Source organism: Ascaphus truei, chromosome 3 (assembly GCF_040206685.1).
Source record: "Ascaphus truei isolate aAscTru1 chromosome 3, aAscTru1.hap1, whole genome shotgun sequence".
Taxonomy (NCBI): Eukaryota; Metazoa; Chordata; class Amphibia; order Anura; family Ascaphidae; genus Ascaphus; species Ascaphus truei.
In genome coordinates, this window is record NC_134485.1 from 375,217,085 (window position 1) to 375,236,254 (window position 19,170).

At 45.0% G+C, this 19,170-nt stretch overlaps 1 protein-coding gene across 4 annotated transcripts in view; it reads right to left on the reverse strand.

The window, feature by feature from the left end:
- Positions 1-3,881, reverse strand: part of TNFRSF19 (TNF receptor superfamily member 19) — an 82,310-nt gene extending 78,429 nt beyond the window's left edge. Inside the window, exon 1 of one of the 4 annotated variants that reach the window (XM_075592240.1) lies at positions 3,721-3,881. The gene's annotated coding sequence lies outside the window, so the exon portion shown is untranslated. Of the gene's footprint in view, positions 1-835; positions 3,230-3,556; positions 3,651-3,720 lie in introns of those variants that run through there. The other 3 variants (XM_075592243.1, XM_075592242.1, XM_075592241.1) reach the window with 3 other exon arrangements.
- Between the last annotated feature and the right edge of the window lie 15,289 nt (positions 3,882-19,170).

Here is a 19,170-nt window from a genome sequence, read left to right on the forward strand (position 1 = left end):
TTATATTAAAAATGTCAGATTAAAAGTCTTAATATTGCTCCAAAAAAAGGTTCATCATTCAACCCGAAGAACCATTTGTTCAATGTCGTTTGCGTGTAATTCTGTGATGGCAACATTAAAGTTTAATATATAGGTTTTCAAAAGTTGCACATAGCCAAGTGATAAACTGCAGTGGTTGGGTTACCATATCATATAATAATCAGATATTTGATGGTGACTTATTTAGGGGTAAGCACGTCCTTAAAACGAATGTTCATGCAAGATCAGTTAATTATAACTGGTAAAATCATAAAGAACTAAATATCTAGAGGCTCAATCCTTGGGTGTCTCTTTAATATAAACCCATTGGATCCTTCGAAAACATGTCAATAAGCAGCAGCACAATAGTGTGTTCAATATTAATCTACTGTATATCGGTCATAATTAGCTCATTGAACAAGCAGTATTTGTTGAGGAATTACTGTATTGTAGGTCCAGCAGCATCCAACCTAACCCTTACAGTGCTGGAATAAAGTTCACGATATGCCACCCTTGCATCTGATGCTTAACAAAGAAAAGGAAAAAAAAAAAAAAACACTAGCTACCTTACCAACGCCTACTGTAGATGGTCTCAATTGCATTTCCTTAAGAAATAATTGCAATAATTATTTTATATAATCTTTATTTTTATATAATTGTACAATAGCTATGCCAATATAAGCATACATTGTAATTTTTCTGCATGTAAGGCACACAAAGAACTTGCTTCTTTCAACTAGTTCCTTCCATTAGCAAAAAATAGCCACAAAGCACACTACGTTATATAAACATCCTTTATCCTAGAGCTCTTACTAACCTGAAAACCTGATCATGTCAAGTCTGATAGTCCACAACACTTTGTACTTCCAAGCTTTAGTCCAGCTTTTCTGCCATGGTAAAATAACCACCAAGAGTTGGCAGATACATACCGAGTGAAATCACTTGCTGGTAACAATATCCCAGTTTTCTTTATTGTAATGCAAATCTGATATGAGCACAGAAACACCTCCTCTCTCTCAGACTGTTCCAATTGCAGAAACAGTGAAATGTAATATAAATGAGACACGTTTAAGACTGTCAGCTCTTCAGGGCGGGGCTTGTCTCTCGCTACATTGTATGTTCTTATCAACATGTTGCAATATACTCCAAGTCCCAACAATTAGAAGGTGCAGTGTTTGCATTTATTCTTTATGGGCTTATGACACAAAGTGAAATAACCATATAGAATAGTGAGCACCTATGTTTAATTAACTTAGCAATATAATTCCAGTGTATTTTATTGAGTCTCTGCCGATATTACGGTCATGAAGAATACGTGGTTGATACTGTTAAAACATAATAGTGCTCCAGACAGAGTAAAAGGTTTTAGGAACATAAAATTGGTTACTTAATCATAGAGTTCACAGCAAACAAAGCCCGCAGACACCATTCTGCCCCTTATAAAAATTGTCTGGAGTTGTATAATTATAGTGACCAAGCACCGTAAAGTTTTCGCTTGTATGGGAGACAACAAAATGCAGTTACAAACTCTTCTTCTATATTTCCCTCTGTCTCACACTGCTCCATACAGTCTCCTCTGTCACTGTTAGTAATCATCCTTTCATTGCAGATCCATCCAGCAAAGAATGGTTAAAATTATATAGGAGTTCTTGAAACCACCCTTTCATCTATGACTTCCTCTATAGCACAGATTTTTTTTAAAGAAAAGAACAAAATAGGGATTTATCTGCCGGTTCTGAAAACGGGATAAAATCCATGCCAGTCTCATGGACATGCTTTTGCAATGTGTTCTCTGTGACAGTGATGGAGTTAGGAAAATAAAACAACCCAGAGACCCAACCTTTCCAAGACTGACCTATCTACATAAAAATTTTCAAAAAGAAAAAACAAAGCCCTCACATCTATCTAAGACAGAAGGAGGAAGATACCCTCACAATGTCTGTTGGACTTCTCATTTACGCTCATAGGCTTCAATAAAAGAAATCACATTCATATGTGAACGGTTAGGGCTGGAAGCAAAACAGATAACCGCATCAGGAGTAAAAAGTAAGCAATACCATGCTTTTATCCTACCGCAAAATCAGTACCAAAATATAACGTTTCCAGCGTGCTGGTGGCTGCCCCACGCAGTAATGCAATCACATGGCTGCAGATGATTAAGGGGGCCACCATTAGGTCTTGTTAGATACCACACACCCAAACATCCCAGGAAAAAACATGCTGGCGTTTGGAATAAAAGCTCTTGAACCAGAGCAAGCTTATTGGGATCCTTATCATGTACAGCACCCGGGTCACCTTTAACCCTATCGCTGCCAAGCATCCTTACAGCACAATTAACTTAATGATTTCTGTCAGGAAAGGGGTAACACACAGACAATACTGTATGTCACCAGTAGCCCACTGGAAATGAGAAGTCCCCAAAGGTTATAATCCTGATAGCAACATCCTTCTAGTACAACAACCCATGCCCCCCTACTTAGGCACAGGAAATATTCGTAAATGCAGAAAAATGACAGTATTGCAGAATACAGAGCCTTATCAAAATAAACACATGTAGCACACAGGTACAATCGTAGGTACCAGTGAATCCTTCATGGAATTGTTGACAGGCTACAAAGAAGTTATCTGTAGAACAGACTTAGAAAAATACATGCTCACTTAAGTGTATGAAGGACTGTCAGTGTTCACAAGTACAGAAACAGCTCAAGGCAGTGGACCACCAACTAAGTCCTCCAGGACCACCAGTTGTACCCAACCAACTCACAAGTGGGAAACTACAGTAGTGCATTTGTACAGCAACAATACTGGGATTGTACCTACCACTGAATGCATTGTGCATTTCACCTTGGTAAAGATCCTATAGAAAACCAATAAATCAGAGAGTGCCAGGAGATATTAACTACTACTAACTGCAATAAGCACATATAACCTTTATCTTCAAGCCACAAATATATTCCTATCGTATCAAACACAAATCCATACAAATATATGTTTAACAAAGATGCACATCCTCAAGCTGCACTGGAGGCAAACACAGGTGTCACTACCATTTCAATGGCACATCATCTGCTGATAACAGATACGCTTTTGGTTTGAACTCCCCTAGAAATGTTGATCCAGCTGCAGCTCTGACACAAAATGAGCAGATGCAGACATGTTAACCCAACAGAAACTCATCTTCATTGCAAAGAAAAACCATCACCATGTCCCTACACACACCACAGGCTCCAACAGGACCCCCCTCTGCAACATTAAGAGCCCCCCAAAATCTTCAATGGGACCCCCTCTAAAAATACACATTCCCCCACCAATAAAAGAGGAGGTGCTCCCACAGACTTCATGCCATTACACTATATTTAAAGGAAAATCTATACACGTTTATGGGATTGGCTCATGTTTTGGGGAGATCCCAGAAAAGTCTATGGGATGACCCTTTGTAAACCTTTAGGTACTCACATTATATTCTCATCACATCACTCCCATAGACTTTAATAGGACCTCTAGCAAAACATTGGGTAGGTCTTCAAATGGGACCCACCCGTTTACAGCATTAAGATCAGCTCTTCCCAAGCTCTACACAGAGGATCTCCCTCCAGCCAACGTGACATGTCCCCCACATGAGCTGACACCCGCTGGGGCAGCGTCAGATCCGCCGCCGGTGTGCAGTGTACATGTCCATCTATCAGCCGCCGGCGCCCGTACCTGTACAGGCAGAAGCCTCCCCCTGCTCCTGAGCCTCAGCTCCCCGGGGACGCCTGCCCGTGCTGTTGTGCTAGAGACTGGAAGTCACCGCAGCCTCCCCACTGCCCATCAGCTCGCGCGCGGCCGCCCGGAGCAGTGACACAGCTGCCAAGGCAGCGGAGAGCTCGGGGGGCTCTGACGTCTCCTAGGATACAGGCCCCTCCCCCTTGCGCACGCCCCCTCCCCCTTGCGCACGCCCCCTCCCCTTTGCGCACGCCCCCTCCCCCTTGCGCACGCCCAATGCCATATTCTCAGGACCAGGGAGGTGGGGGGGAAGAGAGGGGGCTGGGTATCCCAACCAATCAGGAGGCGTTCCTTCATGTCACGTGGGGGGGGACAGCGGCCTATCAGCGTGCAGCGCGGGAGTAGGCGTGGGTCCTGCTGCATTGAGAAGAGTGTTATTATGTGGGTAATAAGTTATTATGAGGGGAATATAACCAGATATCTTCATGAGAAAAAAATATATCTTATTGTAGTGGTCGAAGTGACTTCAATAAAGCAGGAGTACTGTGCGTAATTAAAGTAAAATCTAAATGTATTAAACACTGGCAGTGCTCTTTGTGTTTTATTTTGTAGTGATTTATACACGTAATAATATTATTATCTTATCTAGCACTAACTACACAGTGCAGTACATAGACTTGTGCAGACATAATTAGTGTCTGTCCCACAGAGCTTACAATCTAATTTGGGGCGTGAGACACTGAGATAAAGTTAATTGACTGCAGTCACAAGCTAACTCTGGGAGTTAACCCTTTGGATGCTCTATAGCAGGAGTGGCCAACTCCAGTCCTCAAAGTCCACCAACAGGTCAAGTTTTAAGGATATCTCTGCTTCAGCACAGGTGGCTGAATCAATGACTGAGCCACCTGTGCTGAAGCAGAGATATCCTTAAAACCTGACCTGTTGGTTGAGGACTGAAGTTGTCTACCCCTGCTCTATAGCTTCGACGTCATTGGGTCTAGCTCTCCAGGGTCCCCGAGGCATAGTAGCTATGTCATAATCTTACTGCTTCTTCTTGTAGGGTAGTTTGTGTTCTGCGCGATCTATGAGGGGGTGGACCGTACGAGATGGACTCTTAAGTTATCAGTGACGGAGCGATCACATGATTACGAGTACCAGTGGGGTCCCTCCAGCAAGCTCTGCCGACTGATTTCACGGAGCCACACTGCGCATGCGCGCCTCTCTCCAAGATAGCCGCCCCCTGCCAACTCCCCGATCGCGCAGAACTCCGCCGATCAGCCGAGCAGCTACCCCTCACCGGAGGTAAGTAGGGGGACTCTGCTACACTTACAACACTACCTCCCCCAAATACATACTACCAACACTACCCCCCAAATACATACACTACTCCCCCCCCCCCACCCCCAAATACATACTTACACTACCAGTGCAACTGAGACATGATACCTGCTCGACCTTGAATTTACAATGGAGGTTAGGGTCGGTGAACTAGGGGAAACATAATTGAGGCAAAATAAACCCTGTCAAAGAGGTGTCTCCTATGGTGGGGAGATAGGCAGGAAAGCGCCAGATTGTGCGCACTCAGTTACCCAAACTTCAATAATTAATCATCAATTATAGATAGGCTGAGTTAATGTGTCAGGAGACTGTATAGGGTAATGGGTTGCCCTAAGGCTAGGAGGCAGATTGTCCCCGGTGGGTAATGAATAGATAAATTAACAAATATAAAAACAGTATTTAATGATAATCAGCAGATAAAATAAATTGGGGACAGTCCACAATGGCAGGTCCGTGAATGAGTAATATCAGTATATAAGTACTCAACACACATGGAAGTTCAGGGTATTCTACATGGGAAAAAAGGGCAATGGTAAAAAAACTTATCTGTCGTGGTGCTAAGCAGTGCAACCAGACTCACCATCCAGCAGCAAACATATACAAAGCAGAGATCCAAAGAGTCCGCAGCACTCACAGAATGTTGTCAAAATGCAAAAAGATTTAATGGAACATCACAAGCATCAGGGGTGAAAACAGAAAAATGGAGCGACGTGTCGGACCTCACGGTCCTTTCTAGGGGCTTGAGAAAGGACCGTGAGGTCCGACACGTCGCTCCATTTTTCTGTTTTCACCCCTGATGCTTGTGATGTTCCATTAAATCTTTTTGCATTTTGACAACATTCTGTGAGTGCTGCGGACTCTTTGGATCTCTGTTCAGTATATAAGTACTCCATATATGATCAGATCGCGAAGGGTCCAAATATGACTTCTAACGGGTATCTATAAGGGTATCACAATTTTAAAGTCAATATATGACTAGTGTGAAAAGGACATGGCTGTCGGGTGTCTTAGAGATTTACCCAATACGTGGTGCCAGGACTGTGCTACAGTTTATCACTGAAAACCACTGATGGCAAATGTGCCCTGTAAATGCCACCTATAGATGCAGCCAGCTTTATCTCCAATCTGCACCATCACATGTGCTGGTGAACCGCAGACCAAGAGGCTGCAGCGCGTGAGGCACCAGGTAAAGAGAATAGTGTCTAATGGTGGTACACACACTGCAGACAACCAATAGGTTTCCTGCTCTGGATGTTAAATGAAAGGGGCGCAGGGTCACTTGTAATTACAACTGCTGCCTAGCAAAAACCCCTCTAGATGAGCCGTATCTTACATAAAGTCAGCTCTGTTAGGATACGGCTCCAGTCCTCCCTGCTGCACGCGTGCCTGGCGGCATGGCGGCGCATGCAGAGTCTCCAGCCGCGATCGGCGGTCTGTAGGGGAGTGCGGGGGCGGGGCCATGACAGGGAGCGCGGTCATGATGGGGCATATCTGCCCTGCCATTGGCTGCGTGCCGACCACGTGACCGCATCATGGCAAGATTAAATTCTTGTCTTCCCTGCTAGTGTACACGTCACAGCGCTTTGTGCGCCCACACACACAGTCACTGGGGCCTGCCCCGTAGAGGGATGTGCTGTGTGGCGCACATGCTGTAGCGCGCACCGCTGTGACCACCGGGGACTCGGCCTTAAGGGAGACATCTCGTAGTAAGGCGACTTCAAGTGTCCGAGACTGAATAGTTAAATCAAATAACTTGCCCTACATACATAACCCATACATACATACTGTAGTAAAAGGGAAGGTGGGGGCAGGGGGAAGGGAAAGGTAGAGTAGAAATAACTTAATCTGAATTGTCTCTAGGTACGATCCTGACACCACTGAGAACCTGGTGCTAGAGAGAGTTGCAAACAGGAGTCAGAGGTGCTGTAATGCCGCCTGTATGTATCAGTACCGACTCCCAGTGTCTGCCATCGAAAGAGTGCGTGTCGCACAATGCGTGACGCCATGTGTCGTCTACCCTGACGTATGTTTCGCCTGTTGCTTTCTCAGAAGGTAACACTACACCCCCCAAATACATACACTACCACCCCAAATACATACTTACACTACCCCCCAAATACATACTTACACTATCCCCCAAATACATACTTACACTACGCCCCACAAATACATACTTACACTACCCCCCAAATAAATACTTACACTACGCCCAACAAATACATACTTACACTACCCCTCAAATACATACTTACACTACCTCCCCCAAATACATACTTACATTATCCCCCAAATATATATTTATACTACCTCCCCCAAATACATACTTACACTACCGCCCCAAATATATACTTACACTACCCCCCAAATACATACTTACACTAACTCGCCCAAATACATACTTACACTACCTCCCCCAAATACATACTTACACTACCCCTCCAAATACATTCTTACACTACCCCCCAAATACATTCTTACACTACCCTCCAAATACATACTTACACTACGCCCCACAAATACATACTTACAGTACCCCCCAAATACATACTTACACTACCCCTCCAAATACATACATACACTATGCACCACAAATACATACTTACACTACCCCTCCAAATATATACTTACACTACCCCCCAAATACATACTTATACTACCTCCCCCAAATACATACTTACACTACCCCTCCAAATACATACTTACACTACCCCCCAAATACATACTTACACTACCTCCCCCAAATACATACTTACATTATCCCCAAATATATATTTACACTACCTCCCCCAAATACATACTTACACTACCGCCCCAAATATATACTTACACTACCCCCCAAATACATACTTACACTACCTCCCCCAAATACAGACTTACACTACCTCCCCCAAATACATACTTACACTACCCCTCCAAATACATACTTACACTACGCCCCACAAATACATACTTACAGTACCCCCCAAATACATACTTACACTACGCCCCACAAATACATACTTACACTACCCCTCCAAATACATACTTACACTACGCCCTAAATACATACTTATACTACCTCCCCAAATATATACTTACACTACCTCCCCCAAATACATACTTACACTACGCCCCACAAATACATACTTACAGTACCCCCCAAATATATACATACACTACGCCCCACAAATACATACTTACAGTACTCCCCAAATACATACTTACAGTACCCCCTCTGCCCCCAAATATATACTTACACTTACCTTGAGCATGGTTTTCGGGCCCCTGGTTCTCCCTAGCTGCTATGGGCCTGCCTCTCTCTTCCACGCTGCTGCTGGCCTCCCTCACTCTCCCGCGTCAGGCCTCTCTCCTACCGGTAGCCGGGCTACCTTCCAGCTCCGGCCGTGCCCCCCGCAGCCACCGGGTCTCTCCCCCCTGTCGGTGGCCCTGCCTCCAGCACTCAAAGTGTTAAACTGCATTCCTCTGCTTTAAAGTCAGTGTCATTGGTTTCAGAGTCAGCACCTTTATTCAACTTCATCCCCTACATTATGTATGCTATTGTAGCCCTGCTTCCTAGCGAACACAGGCCACTACCATATGCTGTATTACCTGTAGGCTCACAGGGTCTGAGCCTCTGCCACGGAGAGCCTGGGGTACACCCAGTACCTATAACTTGGTGCAGCGCCTCCACCTGCGACAGCTTTCGCCCGAGGGGAAGTCGGTCTTCGCAGGACTTATGTATATAACACACACACACACAGCAATATCCCTTAACCAATTAACTTTACTTGCAGTAACCATATATGTTATACCAACAGGTGTCCCTCCCTAGAGGAGACACTATACTCTGCGTCTCGCCAAACGCTCACCCTCCCTTTTCCCTTCACCAGGTGATCCCACCCCGTGTCCAGTTCCCCTTGGGAATAGTTCTCCCACCCTCAAGTGAGTCAATGAATGTGTATGAGTGTGACTGCGCAGCCACTGTGTCCTGAATGAATGATGGTACCGTTGGTGCACTTTAGAATGACCTGCCGGGCACTGCAGTACCCGGTGCAGCTACAATCTTCACAAAGGATCAGCGAGGTGTAGATGACGTCACCCGTAGATGTCTAGGGCGATCCCACCCAGACACGCTGCGGCTTGATAGCGGGGTCTGCGCCCAGACCTCCCGCCAACTTAGAACTGTCCCGGTGGTGATAGTGTGGCAATAAAAGGGACCGGAAACTGACTATGGCCAGTCCCTAGCTCTGCTGGTCTCTATGGGGACTCAGGGCCTAACTGGGCCTGGGGCATGCGGCCTAGGTAGGGGGCGGTCTGCCTCCCCACACCGAAGCTCCTCCTCTCCAACCAACTCTGACCTCACGTGCACGCAACCACTTCCTTTTCCTCCTGGCCTCGCACCTCATTGGTCCAGGCGCATCACAGGGACCCGCGGGGGCTGCTGGGACCCGTCGTGCTCTACCTCCTTCGCGGGCTTTTTCTGACCCTCGCTCTGCGCATGCGCAACCTCTGCTAGGCTAAGTCTGCGCTGATGCCAACCACAACATGGCTGCTCCCTTATGCGGAACCTCCGTTATCGGAGTGTACCCTAACTGCAGCATACCCACCGATAACAACAAAAAGGGTGGAAAGAGGGTCCCGGCTACATCATGTAAATAGGTATTATACCGAAACATTCTTTTGGAAAGTGTTTGAAAACAGAAGATACATCTCAATGTATTAAAGCTGCAGTTCAAGCTGTGGTTTTAAAAAAAAAAATTTACTTTAAAAAAAGCTTTTTTTAAGAAAATTCAATATGTGCATCATGACAATCCTGTAATCAGTCGCTGAAATTTGGCTGAGGGTTCACTAAATGCATCTTGGTTAATCTTCTGTGCACTGACAGCCACAATTCTGTGAGGAAGATCATGTGACCAGGCAGGCACTAGATTCAATTGGTTCACTGCTAGAGAGGGCAGGGCTCAAAAAGGTGATGCTGTTTCAGAAAGGGAAGAGATTGTGACTTTGTATATGGTTGCTATAGGAACAAAAATGCCTGTTACATTAGAATACATGAAAAATTTCTTTAAATTATTATTATTATTTTTTTAATGCTATTTTAAAATAGTATTTTCTCATAGTACAGAACTGATTTATTTATAAAAAAAAATACACGTTGGATATTGCTTGAACTTCATCAGGACGAAGCATTGGTGAATGCGAAACGCGTTGTTCCTAGCTGGAACGTGGAGCTAATTTGTCCGTCATCGGCCACCGTAGCTCTCTAGAGCGCCCTGTTTACAGTCCCACTGACGGACGCGGAAGTGGGAACTAACTGCATCGAGGTGTACTGTGAAGCTGTGTGTAACCGAGACGTATGTTTTTAAATGTGAGTTAATATGAAAAATGGCAAATGCTACATAGCAAATAAAGAATAAATATAATGTAATTACCGGTGCTCCTACGTCTGGATAAGAGCCTGCAGCAAGCAGATCCAACAGTACAAGAAGAGAGGCTACGCAAGGCACAACGGATTTTCCAAATAATCTAATTTTTTAAGCCAAACAAACACAACGTTTTGACCTAATGGTCTTTTTCAAGTGAGGCATAATGGCATAATGAATAAAGTCAATAGTGAGTCCTTAAATACCCCTCACCAACCCACAACACAATGTGTTGAGATCAGTGATAATGAACACAGGGTGTTGTGGGTTGGTGAGGGGTATCTAAGGACTCACTATTGACTTTATTCACTATGCCATTATACGTCACTTGAAAAAGACCATTAGGTCGAATCGTTGTGTTTCTGTTTCGCTTAATAAATGAGATTATTTGGAAAATCCATTGTGCCTTGCGTAGCCTCTCTTCTTTTAAATGTGAGTTAAGAGATACTCTATTTGTTTCTAATAAATTGCACCTTTTGTCGTCCAATTGTGGTATATTGAAAGGACACTGGGGGTCTACACATACAACATATTGAGGTGTAGGAAACCAGAGGATCAGAAAATAATACAGCGGGGCCATAAAGACAACTTTGATGTGAACTATACTCACACATGGCCGTGTGAGTGTGATATTGATTTATTTTCAATCAACCATCAGCACAATCCCCCTCCCATTCTCCCTTCTCTCCCCCTCTCCTTCCCCCTGCCTTCTTATCCTTATACTGTGAGTGCTGATCTATTGTGATTAGTATTATTAGTATCCTTTTTGCATGAACATTTCCTGTGCATATTCCTTCTTTTTGCGCTCACCGTACTTTCCATTATTCCTTTAATATGTTAGAAAATAAGTAGTTCTACTTTTGACCTTTTAAATAAAAAGGTTACGGTTCTCCTCCCACCCAGCCCTGTACCATCACAGTGGGTAATCCAATATATGCCAAAAATCCACATTGAAATCTATAGGGATTTTCCCTAACGCACAGCTTCAGCATACAGTATATTGAATTAGCCTCTTAGACTACTGAGATTATGCTGCATTTAACACAACGTTCCTGGTTCTTCATCCCTTAAACGGATGAAAGAGTTTGGCACTTAAGAGTTAAACACAGACTTATTCTTCAGAGGAGCCATCAATGCCTAGCACAGTGTATGTTTACACAAGAAAAGTGGTAGTTTGCATTACCAGTGACCTGTACATAGTTCTTTTCTAAATTAGGTGTGAAGTAATGTCTCATTTTGACAGACTCCTAATAGGTTTTATTATCTGGCCTCTGCTTTAAAATCCTTTCCAAAGAAATACAATAAGTGTTTTAGTTATAATGCCGGTGCTTGGTCTGCATACTACAAAAGTAAAACGAGGGACATATAGGCAATTAGACAGTAAGCAAACTACACTAACAAAATGTTAAGAACATGTTTTTTTGGTTGTTTTTTTGTTTTTTAAATGCACATAATAAGTCTTAACAAATATGTTCACATAATGTTTGTTGGTAGTACAAGCATAAAATAGAGCAGCTCTGTACATTTTCTATTGTGTAAAGTTTGGCCACTCAGGTTTTGAATATATACAGTATGACCAATTTCAAAATGTTTAGCAAACGAGACACATTCACGACGTAGATTTTATTAAACATATTGTGAAATGTAAATGTATTGAGCCAATTTGTTGTTTTTATACTAGAGTTGTGGTAGATTTGCACACATAAACCTTACGTAATTTACTAGTTGAAATATCAATAGCAATGTGGGGAGCAAAAGATTGTTACATGCAGTACTCGATAACAAACTTATAATGGATAGATTATCCTTTGAGAAGCGTAAAACGTAATGAGTAGCAAATGGAATCTCCAGTGGGACTTCCAGCAGATTTATTTAATCCAATGGTAATTCAACCTTGCTTTTGTTTACAATGTGACCAGGGCTGCCGACAGGGGGAAAAGGCAGGACAACTGTCCTGGGCCCAGCGTCTGTGGAGGGACAGCTGCCGCCGGAAGTTGGGCCTCTCTCCCCTGCTGCGGCCCAGATTTCCGTGTAGGCCCAACTCCTGGTTGCGCACTGGAAGTTGGGCCCGCCCAGAAGTCAGGAACAACTGATCAGCGTGGCACGGAGGCCTCCCCCTAAGGTGTGTGTATGGGGGTTTATTATATGCTTGGGCGGGGGGGGGAGGGGTTATTATTTGTATGGGAGGAAAGGTGGTTATGTGTATGGGGGAGGGGGGTTATGTGTATTGAGACAGTTATGTGTATTAGGGAAGGGGGGGTATGTGTATTGGGGAAGGGAGGTTAATATATGTATTGGGGAGGGCGGTTATGTGTATTGAGATGGTTATGTGTATTGGGGGAGAGGGGTATGTGTATTGGGGAGGGAGGAATGTGTATAGGGGAGGTTATTATATGCATAGGTGGAGGGGGGTTATTATGTGTATTGGGGATGGGGGGTTGTTATGTGTATTGGAAGGAGGAGGGGGTGTGGAAGAGAGATAGGTGGGGGTATGTGATAGAGAGTTGGGGGGGTGAGAGAGATGGGAGTGTGGGAGAGAGGTGGTGGTGTGGAAGAGAGAGAGGGGGTGGGGGGTGGGAGAAAGGGAGAATGAAGTGGAGGCATGGGTCAGAGAAAAGAGGGCATGGGAGAGACAGGTGAGAGAGAGGTTTGGGTTAGGAAGAGAGGTGGGGACATGAGGGAGAGACGTGGGGGTGTGAGAGAGAAAGGTGCGAGGGAGAGAGAGAGGAGTGGTGGTGTGGGAGAGAGAGGTGAGGTGTGTGAGGGAGAGAGGAAGGCATGGGGGCATGAAGTGGGAGAGAGAGAGGCCTGGGGGCATAAGAGAGAGGCATGTGAGAATGAGGGGGAGAGCGGTGAGGGGGAGTAAGAGACGTGGGGACATGAGGGGGAGAGAGAGAGGCGTGGAGGTATGAAGCAGAGAGGTAGTCATGGGGGAGTCAGGGAGAGAGAGAGCCATGAGGGCATGAAGGAGAGAGACGTGTGTGTATCGGAGAGGTGGAGGTATGAGGGAGAGAGAGATGGGCATGAGGGAGAGAGATGTGGGGACGTGGGAGAGAGTGGTGGAGATGTGAGAGATTGAGACGTGGGGCATGAGGGAGAGAGAAAGGCGTAGGTGTGTGAGGGAGAGAGAGGCATGGGGGCATAAAGGAGAGAGAGAGACGTGGGCGTGTGAGGTAGAGAGGCAAGGGGGAGTGAGAGAGGCATGGGGGCTTGAGGGAGAGAGGTGGGGCATGAGGGTGAAAGAGAGGTGGGTATGTGTGAGAGATGGAGGAGGGAGAGGATGAGAGGGAGGGGAGAGATGGTGGTGTGAGAAATAGAGGGAAGTCTCGAAAGGCCACGGACACTGGGATGGGAGCCCAGTTGAGACTCTTGTGCTTGGCCCCAGGAAAGCTGTCTGCGGCCCTGAATGTGACTGAAAATACAACTGAAATGAAAGGCAGGCAGTAGCCTGTAAACAAATATTCCACATTTCACAGCCACTCTCGTTAGAGGCAGGCAGGGCAAAAAAAAAAACAGCTTTCACATTGAAGAGGTATAGATTATGTTCTGGTTGTGACACATTTAAATGGACCAACCTGAGAACCTTAGATTCCATTTTAGTGTACTGAGATTTCAGAACCTCACACATGTCTTTTCTTTATGTGTACAATGAAGTCAAAATAGGACTAATACACTACTAGAATTTTGAACTCTTGGGGAAAGGTAGAAATATGATGAATACCCGACCTGGCCAGTCCTGCGCTTCTGGGCTGACACTTTGGGCTTTAGCCAATTTCAGAAATCCTTGCATACTTCAGAGGAGCAGAGCCTGCTTTGTGACCCACCTTTGACGTTATGTTTACACACGTAAAGTGCTAAGTGACATTATCAGTGTCCTTTAGATAGTCACTACCCCAGAAATATAGGTATCAGTACATCTGCACCTCATGTTTCCTGCTGCAGACAGAATATGCCACCTCTAACGTTACATCGCCTGCATTGGGTTACGCAGCTCGTTCTTTTGTCGTTTGCAAGTTTACCTATTTATTGGAGTATCAATACTCGTGAGTAATTACTCTGTGAAGGAATAGAAAGCATGGATCATTTCTGTAGTGTTAGCACAGCCAGCATTGATAGGGAATGGCCCGCACTGTGAGAAGGATTCTTAAGACCATGGCTCGCTGTGAGATTTATAGATGTACCAGAACTTTATTTCCTCCGACTGCATGCACCATGCTGAAAAGGTACAAATCCTAAGGCGGGTGCGCAGCAAACATGGTGAATAAAGCACTTGGCGTAATGTATCTGTCATCATAACTCTGTGCCCAGGACATACTTAAAAACGAGAGGTAACTCTCAATGTATTACTTCCTGGTAAAACATTTTATAAATAAATATATAATAAATAAATCAGCAGTAGAAAAAAAGGGTTCATTTAGGCATAAAAAGCACACATCTCTGGCTAAAAAAGTCCTCGTACGTGTTTCGTACCTGTGAAGGTACTTTATCGGAGAGTTACTGGATATGATAAAAGGAATTCCTTTATAGCGGTTTCATGGCGGGAAAATGGACCGGAAATAATCAGGTGAAAGGTAAAGTTCTCCACCTGGAGGCAGATGCAGGCATTGTGTATAGTCAGTGCAGGGAACCGCTAGTCAGGGATACCACTTGAACAAAATACAGAGTATCAACAACTTCAAAATATTTACTGATAACATTGTGGCAAAACATGCAATGAATGCCACACTACAAAGACATTTAGAAACAACCCATACTGTACGTAGGATTGATAATATTTATACAATAAACCTGGAGGTGCATGAAGACAGTGATACATTATTGATCATAATATAAATAATGATAATAATTAATTATATATATATATATCTATATATATAAAACTCAAAAGTGTTTGATTGTTAGTAGATGTGGGAAATCTCATTGGTCCGTCGGTCCGCCCGCCCCCCACCCCACGCCTCTTATTGGGCATGAGGTATGCTGACATCACGGACACACCTACTCCACTATGACACACACAGACACACACACATATTGCCACAGACTCCCACCCCTGCAGACTCACCATACCCCCTGAGACTGTCACCCGAGACTCTGAAACCTAAACTGAGCCCTCAGCATAGCCTCTGAGACTCTCTCCCTGCGGACTCACCCTACCCCCCTGGTATCACCCCTGCGGAGTCACCCACCGACCTAGGTAAGTCTAACCCACTTTCCAACCCTCTCTCTCCCTGTGCCCTTTACTACCTCTCCACCTCCTCAATCATCACACACCTCACTTTCAAGCCCTCTCTCCACCTCTCTACCTCCTTCAACATCACACACCATCAATATAACTGCCTCTGCTGTACACCCCCCTCTTACCCGTCCACGCCACCGCTGTACACCCCTCACAAATCACGACCTCCACTGTGCAGACCCCACTGCGCCTCCGCTCAGCAGGCCTGACAAATGGCCGACTACACCCCACCCCGGCACCGCTCAGCAGTTCCACTAACAATCACCCTCTCGCCGGCACCGCTATATACAGCCGCTCCCCGCTTAGTGTCTCAAAATGGTCGCCTTCCCGGCCGGTCCGCTATCATGCTCACCATCCCAGCTTTGCACCCCACCTTCCCGCCCGCTCCTCTATGTCCCCGCTTACCCCTACAAAATATGCCCGACAACATCACGCTCACGTCTCCGCTTTGCAGCCAATGCCCGAATACACCCCACCGCGCCTCTGTCTCTGTGTGTGTGTGACACTGTGTGAGTGTGTGTGTGTGTGACACTGTGTGTGTGTCTCACTGTGTGTGACACTGTGTGTGTCTCACTATGTGTGTGACACTGTGTGTGTCTCATTGTGTGTGAGACACTGTGTGTGTGTGTGACGTGTGTGTGTGTCGAGGGACATGCAGGAGGGGGCCACCCCCACCACCCCTGGAAAATCTCACGCGCCCCAGTTTGCGCACCCCTGAGATAAAGGACAGGGTCCTAAGGTAGATATATGTATATAAATGTATATTCAGGGGATGAACTCTATTAAATCAGAGACACTAGTCAGGTGACGTGCAAGGGGGGGAGAGTGATGTGACGTGCAAGGGGGGAGACTCATGTGATGTGCAAGGGGGGGGCAATGATGTGACGTGCAAGTGGGGAGAGTGATGTGACGTGCAAGGGGGGGGAGAGTTAGATGACGTGCAAGGCGGGGGACAGTGATCTGGGGGCCAGGAGGGAGGGAGAGTGATGTGGGGGAAGGGGGGGTGGAGAGTGATGTGGGGGGCAGGGAGGGGAGACCGCAGCTTTGAAGGAGGAAGGGGGGAGCTGTGAAGAGGGGGGGGGACGAAGCTGGGAAGGGGAACAGAGTTGTGAACGTGGGGCCCAGCCAGCTGTGAAGAGGGGTACATCCCGGGAAACGCCAGGTCTCTCAGCTAGTATATAAATATATATATATATATATATTCATACATATATATACATATGATATACATACATATATACATATATACATATATATATATATATAGTATCTGCTCTTTAATGAGTCAGCAGGTACTGCATGTAACATATATTAATGAACACTCAGGGCAGCAGATGTAATACATAATATGAACTGTGGAAGACAAAGTACATTTGAAAACATAAAATATGTCAGTGTGAGATACAGCAGGGGTGCACAATCTTTTGTTGCTGCGCCCCCCGGCCTGCTCTCCCATGGTGCTCGCGCCTTTCTCCCCCTTACCTTAGTGCGGCATCAAATGATACTGCGGGGTCATGTGATGTCATGTCACGTGACCCACTACGTCATTTGATGCCGTGTGTTCATGGCAATGTGGCATCAAATGGCACCGCAGGGTCATGTGATGTGACGTCACATGACCCCACGGCGTCACTTGACATCACGTTGCCATGGAGACGCGTCCCGAAGCTGGCTGTATCTAGGTAAGTAGAGGTTGCAGAGGCTTCGCACGGTCCCCCGGCATTTAATTTAAATGCCTTGGGGAAGAGTGTGGGGCCTCTGCAACCACCGCCAACCCACCCCCCCAGGAAAATCTCACGCGCCCCAGTTTGCGCACCCCTGAGATAAAGGACAGGGTCCTAAGGTAGATATATGTATATAAATGTATATTCAGGGGATGAACTCCATTAAATCAGAGACACTAGTTAAAACATTTGAACATGTATCAGACAATAACATTGTTTGGTATTTCAGAAGATGAAGAAAAGGACATTTTTGTGCCAAAAAGTACAGCTCTCATGAGCAGGGCCCTCATTACCTCTTTGTATCCGTTTGTGCATGTTTGTCCTTATATATATATGGAGCTGGTTATGTAATTATCAAATAGCTGTACCCAATTGTACCGCGCTACGAAATATGTTGGCGCTTTACAAATAAACGATAACAATAACCTGTTGGAAAAGACATAAAGAACAATATTGTGCTTGTTTTGTTTCATTAACACTAGAAACTACAGTATTTGAGTTCTTAGGCACATTGGCCCAGATCCACACAGTTATGTTAAGTGAGTTATCATGACGTCAACCTACAGTAAGTTAACATCACGTTACACACTAAGGCATATCTTCAAAAGCTCAATAACGTTAGGTTAAGTCATGTTTTCCTCTGAAAAGGCCATAACTTTAAGTATAATGGCCATTAGTGCTAACAATATACAAAAGAGGCCTTCTCCCTAATAACACCTATTCAAAAATGTCTGCTACAATTAACGTAGAGATTTAAGATGACATTAGTTAAGTGATACCTTAAGGTACTCCCAAAAAGAACAAAAAAGTGGAACCGGGCGCTTCTAACTATGAAATAACTAATGTGGATTAGTGATAAAAAAACAATAACGGTGAATCTAAAAAACCAAATAAGTATATATATACAATGATTGCTGACGAAGCAACAAGCGAAACGCGTAGAATCAGCTGTTGGAGGATACTGAGAACTGGGGAAAATAACACAGGGAGGTGCTGGCAAGTCACAGAGACTGAATTACCAGGCAGCTTCTTCCGCCCTGATCAGAACCGTCACAGGAAGTGACATAGGCGGATGTGACATATGCGGAAGTTCTCCGGTGACTGAATACACCGGCGCCCTTCCACGAGTCACCAGCTGTTCTCTCCAACGAATTATCTTTAATGCAAAAATGTGAGTGCATTACCTACATACTATTTTTGTGCAATATATACCCTTATCATACTATACTATTGTGCGCTCTCTCCTTTCTTTCTCCATATTCCTTGGGAGGTATACTGAGTTTTATGATTTCATCACACGTCAAGCTTACCAGACCAACAGTTATAAGGCTTCCATCACTAGAGGGCCTCCAAATAAAGGGCTCCCATCAGAGAGAGATGGATCCTGATACGTCTGATATATCTGAATTAATTTGTGAGTAACACTAACACAGAGACTTTTTTATTTCATTTATCAATACCATCTGCACTATTATACTATTTCTTTATTTTTCACATATCTTGAGAACCACAGCGCAACTCCTACCTGGAAGACAACGCAAGACTCCCACCAAGAGCCTGAAATATGGGTCTTGCTGGAGAGAGAGTTCCTTTGGTATGAAAGCATTTCTGTGAAGACCAGCAAGCAGATGCCGTTCAACTTTCACACAATGGGGGCAAACCAAAAATAGCCTAGACACATGACACATGCACCACACCTGAAATATGTTACATATGCATACACACTGTCACATGCCACATACATACA